The sequence below is a fragment of the Panthera uncia genome (assembly GCF_023721935.1).
Source record: "Panthera uncia isolate 11264 chromosome C1 unlocalized genomic scaffold, Puncia_PCG_1.0 HiC_scaffold_3, whole genome shotgun sequence".
NCBI lineage: Eukaryota > Metazoa > Chordata > Mammalia > Carnivora > Felidae > Panthera > Panthera uncia.
In genome coordinates, this window is record NW_026057584.1 from 59180120 (window position 1) to 59189447 (window position 9328).

Consider the following 9328-nt stretch of genomic DNA (forward strand, 5'->3'; position numbering starts at 1 on the left):
CTGTGGCTAAGACTTCTAGTACTTTGTTGAATAAATTGTTGAGAGTGGATGTCCTTGTCTTGTTCCTGACTTTAGGGGAAAAGCTCTCAGTTTCTCCCCACTGTCTGTGATGTTAGCTGTGGGTTTTTCATATATGGCTTTTATTATGATAAGGTATGTTGTCTCTGAGCCTACTTTGTTGCGAGTTTTTGTCATGGATGGATGTTGTACTTTGTCAAATGCTTTTTCTGCGTCTATTAACCTAACCATATGCTTTTTTTATCCTTCGTCTTATTGATATGATGTATCATGGTGATTGAATTCAAATATTGACCCACCCTTGCAACCTGAAAATAAATCCCACTGGATCGTGGCGAATTATTTTTTTAATGTCTTGTTTGATTTGCTGTGCTTTGCTAATATTTTGTGTAGGATTTTTGCATCTATGTTCATCAGAGATATTGGCCTAAAATTCTTTTTTTGTAGTGTCTTTATCTGGTTTTGGTACCAGGGTAATGTTGGCCTCATATAGAATGAATTTGGAAGCCTTCCTTTCTCTTCTATTTTTTTGTAGTAGTTTGAAGAGAATAGGTATTAACTTTTCTTTAAATGTTTGGTAGAATTCATCTGTGAAGCCATCTGTTTCTGGACTTTTGTTTGTTAGGAGGTTTTTGATTACTGATTCAGATTCATTGCTGGTAATCAGTCTGTTCAAATTTTCTGTTTCTTCAGTTTTGGGAGGATATATGTTTCTAGGAACTTATTCATTTCTTGTAGGTTGTCCAGTTTGTTGGGATATAATTTTTCATAATATTCTCTTGCAATCATTTGTATGTCTGTAACATTAGTTATTTCTCCTCTTTAATTTCTGATTTTGTTTGAATCTCTTTTCTCTCTCTCTCTCTCTTTCTCTCTCTCTCGTCTAGCTAGAAGCTTATCAATTTTCATGATCTTTTCAGGGAACCAGTTCCTGGTTTCATTGATCTGTTGTATTATTTTTTTAGTTTCTGTGTTGTTTATTTCTGCTCTAATCTTATTTCCTTTCTTCTACTGGTTTGAGTTTTGTTTATTCTTTTCTAACTGCTTTAGGTGTAAGGCTAGGTTAATATTTTTTCTTGCTTCTTGAGGTAGGCCTGTATTACTATAAACTTCCCTCTTAGGATTGCTTTTGCTGCGTCCCAAAAATTTTGGACTGCTGTGCTTTCATTTTCATTTTTTTCTCTCTCTCTCTCTATTTTTTTTAAATTTTTTTTTTAATGTTTATTTATTTTTGAGACAGAGACAGAGCATGAATGGGGGAGGGTCGGAGAGAGAGGGAGACACAGAATCTGAAACACGCTCCAGGCTCTGAGCTGTCAGCACAGAGCCTGACGCGGGGCTCGAACTCACGGACTGCAAGATCATGACCTGAGCCGAAGTCGGATGCTTAACCGACTGAGCCACCCAGGCGCCCCACTCTCTCTCTATATTTTTAAGCAACCTCTATACCCAACATGGGGTTTGAACTCATGACTCTGATATCAAGAGTCGCATGCTTTACCAACTGAGCCAGCCAGGCACTCCACGTGTCGATATATTTTTCGATTTTCTCTTTGGTTTCTTGGTTTACCCATTCATTGTTCAGTAGCATGTTATTTAACCTCCAGTTGTTTGAGCTCTTTCCAGAGTTTTCCTTGTGGTTATTTCTAGTTTCATAGAGTTGTGGTCAGAAAAGATGTATTGTGGGGTACCTGGGTGGCTAAGTCTGTTAAGCCTCCAACTCTTGATTTCAGCTCATGTGATCTCATGGATTTGTGAGTTCGAGTCCTGCATTGGGCGCTCTGCTGTCAACACAGAGCCCATTTTGGATCCTTTGTCCCCCACTCACTTGCTCTCTCAAAAATAAATAAATAAACATTTAAAAAAGTTCATTGTATGGCTTTTATCTTTTTGAATTTGTTGAGACTTGTTTTCTGGCTTAATATGTGATTTCTTCTGGAGAATATTCCATGTACACTTTCAGAAAAGAATGTGTATTTTGCTGTTTTAGGGTGGAACCTTTTGAATATATCTGTTCGCTGTATCTGGTTCAGTGTATCATTCGAAGCCACTGTTTCCTTGTTGATTTTCTATGTGGATGATGATATGTTCATTGATGTTAGAGTCACCTACTTATTGTATTACTATCGAATAGTTCCTTTATGTTTACTATTAACTGCATTGTGTATTTGGGTGGTTCTGTGTTGGATGTATACATATTTCCAATTGTTATATCTTCTTGTATTTTTCCCTTTATGATTATATTGTGCCTTCTTTGTCTTATCATAGTCTTTGTTTTAAAATCTATTTTGTCTGATGTAAGTATTGCTACCCAGAATTTCTTCTCACATCCATTTGCACGATAAATGCTTCTCCATTCCTTCACTTTCAATTTGCATGTGTCTTTGGTCTGAAGTGAGTCTCTTATAGAAAGCATATAGATGAGAGTTACTTTTATCCATTCTGTCACCCTATTTCTTTTGATTGGAGCATTTAGTCCATTTGCATTCAAAATAATTATTGGTAAGAAACGTAATTACTGATGGGCATACACTTTGTGTCATTTTGTTGTTTTATGGTTGTTTTTGTATGTGAGGTCTTTTTAAAAATCTTATTCATTTTGAGAGAGAGAGAGAGAAGAGAGCATGTGTGCAAGTAGAGGAGGAACAGAGAGAAAGGGAGAGAGAATCCTAAGCAGGCTCTGTGTTGTCAGCACAGAGCCTGATGCAGGGCTCAGTTTCATGACCGTGAGATCATGACCTGAACCAAAATCAAGAGTTTGATGCTTAACTAAGCCAACCAGGTGCTCCATATGTGAAGTCTTCCTTAAACTTTGTTATCCCTGTAATAATTATGTAATTCCAACTGGAGACCAATGTACTTTTATTTATGATATCTGTTCTTGGAATCATGGTTTTTAGTTTTAGTTTTTAGTTTCCAGTTTTTCAAATGTATGTACAAACTTATATACTTATGAATGTAGTTCATTGTCTTATTTTTGACACTATGATAGTCTCTTTCTTTAATGATAGCACTCTAAATCTCTTTATCAATTCTGTCATTTTATAGTCTTCACTGCTTATATTCTTGCTTTCTATGCTCTCCTAAATATCTTTTATATCCAGTTTTATGCTTACCCCTCCAATTCCACCTGAACAATATTAACTTAGCCCCTCATTATTTCTTGTCTAGAATAGGTTCCTGTTTTTTCAACATCCAACTTCTTTGCCCCCCTTCTTGTAAATTCTTCATCCTACTGCCAGAGTGATTTTTCTGAAATGCATTTTAGTTATATTGTTCCTTTGCTCAAAACCCCATTGCCTTCAGGATACAATCCAAACGTAAGCCTTTCATTAAATCCTAGCCCATAAGGCTCCTATGATATTCTTGGTTGCCATTAAATCACCCCTGTTGCACCTATCAGTGCTCTTTTCTACTCCATTGCCTGTTGGTCCTAATCAGCAAAGTACCTTGCTATTGCAACTCACATTGCCCCATCATCTCTTCAATCACTAATGCAGATGTTTGGTGATGCATGTGGTTGCAGATGTTGATCTTTTTGAAACAACAAAAGCCTTCTTCCAGTTTTTATAGTTCTTTCATTAAATTCCGAAGGGAGTAGGCCATTCTGAGTTACAACCCAGGAGAGACGAGTTTTACCAGAACCATCTATAGACCATTAGAATTGGAATTTGTGTGCCATTCCAGAATATTTGTTTGTACCAAAACTCCGTAAGTGTTCCAGGAGATACCTGACTTAGCCTGCATGTTCTGTTAGAGTCATTTCCTTTTACACTAGGTAACACTCACCAAGGAATGGGGATGCCATTTCTCCCATTGCTGGGTTTCTGTATACCTAGGCCAGGTTGACAATTCTGGATGTTTTCTTTTTAATTTCTTTTTGATTGCCCATGAAATGAGTATATGTTTGTGGGTATAAAGATTATGTGCCATTGTTAGTAAAATTTATTTTTATTTAAAAATTATAATTTTTAAACACTGTTATAGCAAAAGGGAGCTGTGAATTATGATGACTTTGTGAACTATTTATAACTCCTATTTACAACAGTAATTTCTTCTCCTCTGGAAATCTAGGAGAGAGTGGGGTGGAAATATGGTTCTCCTCCTTGCTCCAACCATTAAATAATAGTTCCTTACCCCAGCCACCTCTGTTCTACTTTCTGTCTCTATGAATTTGCCTATTCTAGCTACTTCATACATGTGGAATCCTACAGTATTTGTCCTTTGTGTCTGGCTTATATATCACTTAACAGAATACTTACATACTACGTGAATGAAACTTGAATCAAAATTTCATTATTTTTAAGGCCGAATAAACTGTTGTTCACCCAATGTGGAATAGATCATTTGAATATCCTATAACTGTTAATGAAATGGAATGTGTAATTTTAAAATTCTCAGAAAAGACATATCCAGGCCCAAAAGAGATTCTAGCAAACATTTAAAGAGTTAAGATAAGGGGCATCTGCATGGCATTCGACTTTGGCTCAGGTCATGATCTCATGGTTCGTGAGTTCAAGCCCCAGGTTGGGCTCTGTGCTGACAGCTCAGAGCCTGGAGCCTGTTTCAGATTCTGTGTCTCCCTCTCTCTCTGCCCCTTCCCTGCTCACGCTCTGTCTCTCTGTCTCAAAAATAAGTAAACATTAAAAAAATTAAAAAATAAAGAATTAAGATAAGCTTAATTAAGATAATTTGGGAGAAAATATTTACAAACTGCATAACTGAGAAAGAATTAGTATCTAAAATATATAAGGAACTTTCAACACTCAACAATAAAATAATCCAACTTAATGTACACAAAACACACGACGAGACATTCCACAGAAAACCAGTATATATATGATAATTAAGCACATGAAATGATGTTTGATATCATTAGTTATTAGGGAAATGCAAATTAAAACCACATTATCACTATACACCTACCAGATGGTTAAAATAAAAAACAGTGATCCCACCAGATGATGGTGAAGAGGCAGAGAAACTGGATCACTCATATGTTGCTAGAGGGGATATAAAGGGACCCAGCCAGTCTGGAAAACAATTTGGCAGTCTCTTAAACAAAATATGCAAATATCATATGTTCCAGCATTTGCACTCCTGGGCATTTATTCCAAAGAAACGAAAACTTATGTTCACATAAAAACCTACATAAATTTCCATAGCAACTTTACTCATAATAGTTAGTGAAAAACTGGGAAAAAAATCCCAAAAGATTACCTGCTGAATGATTCCATTTTTATACATTTTTTTAAAGCAATATCTACCCCAACGTGGGGCTCAAACTCACGACCCCAAGATCAAGAGTTGCATGCTCTGCCAAATGAGCCAGCCAGGTCTCTGATTTATATACATTCTTGAAGTGACAAAACCATAGAAATGGAGAACAGATTAGTGTTTGCCAGGGATTAAGGAGAGATTGAGGGCAAAAGAGAAGTAAGCATGGCTATAAAAAGGCAACATGAGGAATCTTTGTGGTGATAGAAATGTTCTGAATCTTGATTTTATCCTGGTTGTTATATTGTACTATAGTTTTTAAGAAGTTACCATTGTGGGGGATGCTGGATAATGGGTACATGGGGTCTCTTATTTTTTATAACTGTGTCTGAATCTACAGTTATCTCAAAAGTCAGAAATTTGATTTAAAAATAAAGCTGTTGGGCGCCTGGGTGGCGCAGTCGGTTAAGCGTCCGACTTCAGCCAGGTCACGATCTCGCAGTCCGTGAGTTCGAGTCCCGCGTCAGGCTCTGGGCTGATGGCTCAGAGCCTGGACCCTGTTTCCGATTCTGTGTCTCCCTCTCTCTCTGCCCCTCCCCCGTTCATGCTCTGTCTCTCTCTGTCCCAAAAATAAATAAAAAACGTTGAAAAAAAAATTTAAAAAATAAAAAATAAAAAAAAATAAAAATAAAGCTGTTAGGGGCACCTGGGTGGATCAGTTGGTTAAGTGTTCAACTCTTGATTTCGGCTCAGGTCATGATCTCACAGTTGTGAGATCAAGCCCTGTGGCAGGCTCTGTGCACAGAGTGCTTGGGATTCTCTCTGTCCTGACTCTCTGCCTCTCCCCACCGGTCACTCATTCTCTCGCTGTCTCTCAAAATAAAGAAACTTAAAGCTGATAAGCATAAAGTATACTGAACAATTATCTATCTGTAAAGTAAAAGTCTAAAGGTACTGTCCCTAAGGCAGTCCAATTAATTTTTTTTGAGAAACAGTTATCTTAAGAAAAGTAACTATTAAGTTTTACTCCAATAATGGTGTAGAAGCTCCTATAGCACCAACACTCTTGGATAAAATATAAAAATGAGTTGCCTGAAGACACAAGAGAGAGTGACCAAAAGCAGTCAGGAACTAAAGAGTTGGAAGAAGGGACTACCTTAGTGTGAATTTCCCATTTTTATGACTTTTCACCCGAAGGTAGTCCATAGTTGGCACCAGACAAGTAGGCTAAAAAGCCAATAGAAAACTGCAGTGTTACTGGCTTAAAGAACCAGAGTTTAAAGTGGCCACAGCAGCGGGAAACTGAGTGAGAATCTCAGAAAGAAGGGAATCATAAAGGGATAATCTCAGAATCTGCACATAAATTCTGCCCAAATCTTTCCTGATTCCCAAACCATACATGTGTGAGACGGATCCAAGAAGTATGTCCATGGCTAAAAGAACTAAACAGATTTCCATTGCTGCCTGCTGCAGAGGAGTTTGAATTTGAAGTTTGAAGCAGGCCTAGTTAACTTCCTGTTAAACAATCAGGACTCTTTGAAAGAATAGAATAGAATCCAGAGTTTTTACAGTGATTATTAATAATGTCTTGAGTAAAATCCAAAATTAACTAGATATAGGGAAAAGAAGAAAGAAAACATAACTCAAGTATTCAGTGCAGACTGACTTCAAGATTTCCCAGATTTTGAAGTTAGCAAAGATTGTAAAACAGCTATTATAACTATGCTCGGGGACATAAAGGAAGATATCTTGTAATCAATAAATAAGAGATATCAACAGAGAAATCAAAAATATTTAAAAAAGGAACCCAGATGGAAATTCTAGAGCTGGAAAATAACCTGAATAAAGTGCCTAATGGATGGACTTAACAGAAGATTAGAGATTATGTAAGAATAAGTGCACATGAAGATAGATGATTAGGAATTATTCAGTTTGAAGAACAGAAAAAAAAAATGGAGAGAATAAAGGAAAAGATTGGAACAGGGACTTAGTGATGTACAGGACAATGTAAAAAATCCTAGTATATGAGTTAATTGGAGTCCTAGAAGGAAAGCAGAGAGAGAATGATACAGAAAAACATTTGAAGGAATAATAATAGCTGAAAGTTTCCCAAATTTACAGATTCAAGAAGCTCAACGAATCCCAATAGGATGAATACAAAGAAAGCCACATCTGTGATATCTTTAGTAAATTTTCTGAAGACCAATGATAAAGAGAAAAATCTTAAAAACAGTTTTTACAAATATATACATGAGAATACAATACAAATGACCACTGGCTTCGCATCAAAAGTATTTAAGTATTCTAAAATCTGTGTCTTAGAGTAATTCAACTTTAGCATACTACCAGCAAGAAAAAATGGTAGGATACATGTTCATGATGCTAGGCCCTTAACAGAATTGTTGGAAATTTTTTCTTTAGTCCCATCATCCAAAATAGATCAAAGAACCAGCTACTACATAGTGGACTGATGAAAACCTACTTTCTTAAGAAAACAAAACTGTGCCTTCATTATATAAATAAATATTAGCACCAAGTTGTCATACTAACCCCTGAAAAGCCAAAGTAGAAAGTACTGGTAGCAGAGTTTAGAAAGAGGATAGCTGATTAAATTGGATTATCATCCTGACAGCCTCTTCTAATCTCTAGTCAATGCCATCTCCCTAGGGGTTTATTTTCTTTATATTCTTTGGATAACAAAAGTGTTACTTTTCAGGTGATATTGACCTGATCCAGGACTAGAATCATATGACTTAAAAGAAAATTTTATAACTCTCCTCAGGATCAAGATCAATGTAGAAAAAAAAGAAAGGCAACAATAGATATTTCTGAAATTGAAGTTTCATCAGAGACATTCAAACAAATGAACTTATAAAGATATTTTAAAGCTACCGTGACAATGGTTGGAAATAGAAAGCAAAAATCAAATAAAAAACACATAAGTCAGAAGTGGAATTGAGCATGTTATACTGATTCTTACAAAATTTAACAACCTATAAGGATAAAAACATCTCAGGGAACCAAAGATAGAGCCTCTTGAATGGCTGTATTCTCAACAACCTTTTACAGTAAAGCTATAAAACCTGATTTTAACAATGGTACTGGACTGAAGGTCTTAAGCCTTTGAATTCTCTAATCTCTGTTTCCGGTCCTGACTTTTCTTCCTAACTGTAACTGTCATTCACTACTGTCTCATGGTCAGAGGAAGTATGTTAGTGAACAGTATTTTCCTTACTTCAGTCATTCCAGCACTGTTGTCTTCACGTTTTGCCATAACTGTGTAACCCTGATACTGTTAGTTTTTATTAGTTTTCTGTACATCGACTCACATTTTCGCTTGTATAAAACTTGAAATCATAGCTACAATTGGAAAAACAGTATAATTATCCATCAGTAAAAAGATAACATATAAAACATGATTATTAAATTCTAATTAGATGTTATTGTCCTCTAAAGCCTGAGACATGTTCTATTTTGGATAAAACCAAAGGCTATCTCCTTTACATAATAAGGATTTTTAAAGGATTAACAGAATTGAGGGTGCCTGGGTGGCTCAATGGGTTAAGTGTCCAACTCTTTTTTTTTTTTTAATGTCTGTTTATTTTTTGAGAGAGAACACACTCGAGGGGGATGGGCAGAGAAAGAAAGGATACAACGTGGGCTCTGAGCTGATAGCAGAGAGCCTGATATGGGGCTCGAACTCATGAACTGTGAGATCATGACCTAAGCCAAAGTTGGATGCTTAACCAACTGAGCAACCCAGGCGTCCCTCCCTTCAACTCTTGATTTGAACCCTGCTGCAGGCTCCATGCTGACAGCACAGAGTCTGCTTGGGATTCTCCCTCTCCCTCTCTTCCTCTCTCTCTCCCTCCTCCACTCGCTTTCTCTGTCTCTCAAAATAAACTTAAAAAAATAAAAAGTAAAGTAGTTTAAAAAAACAAAGGGAGAGACCTGAGAGTTCTGGTGTTGATAATGGCAGAATAGCTAGTATGAAAATAACTTTCCCAGAGATCACAAGTATAAACTCTGGACAAAGCATAACCAAACAATATTTGAAGACTCTAGAGAGGGCCTCAAAGCAGGCAGAAACTGA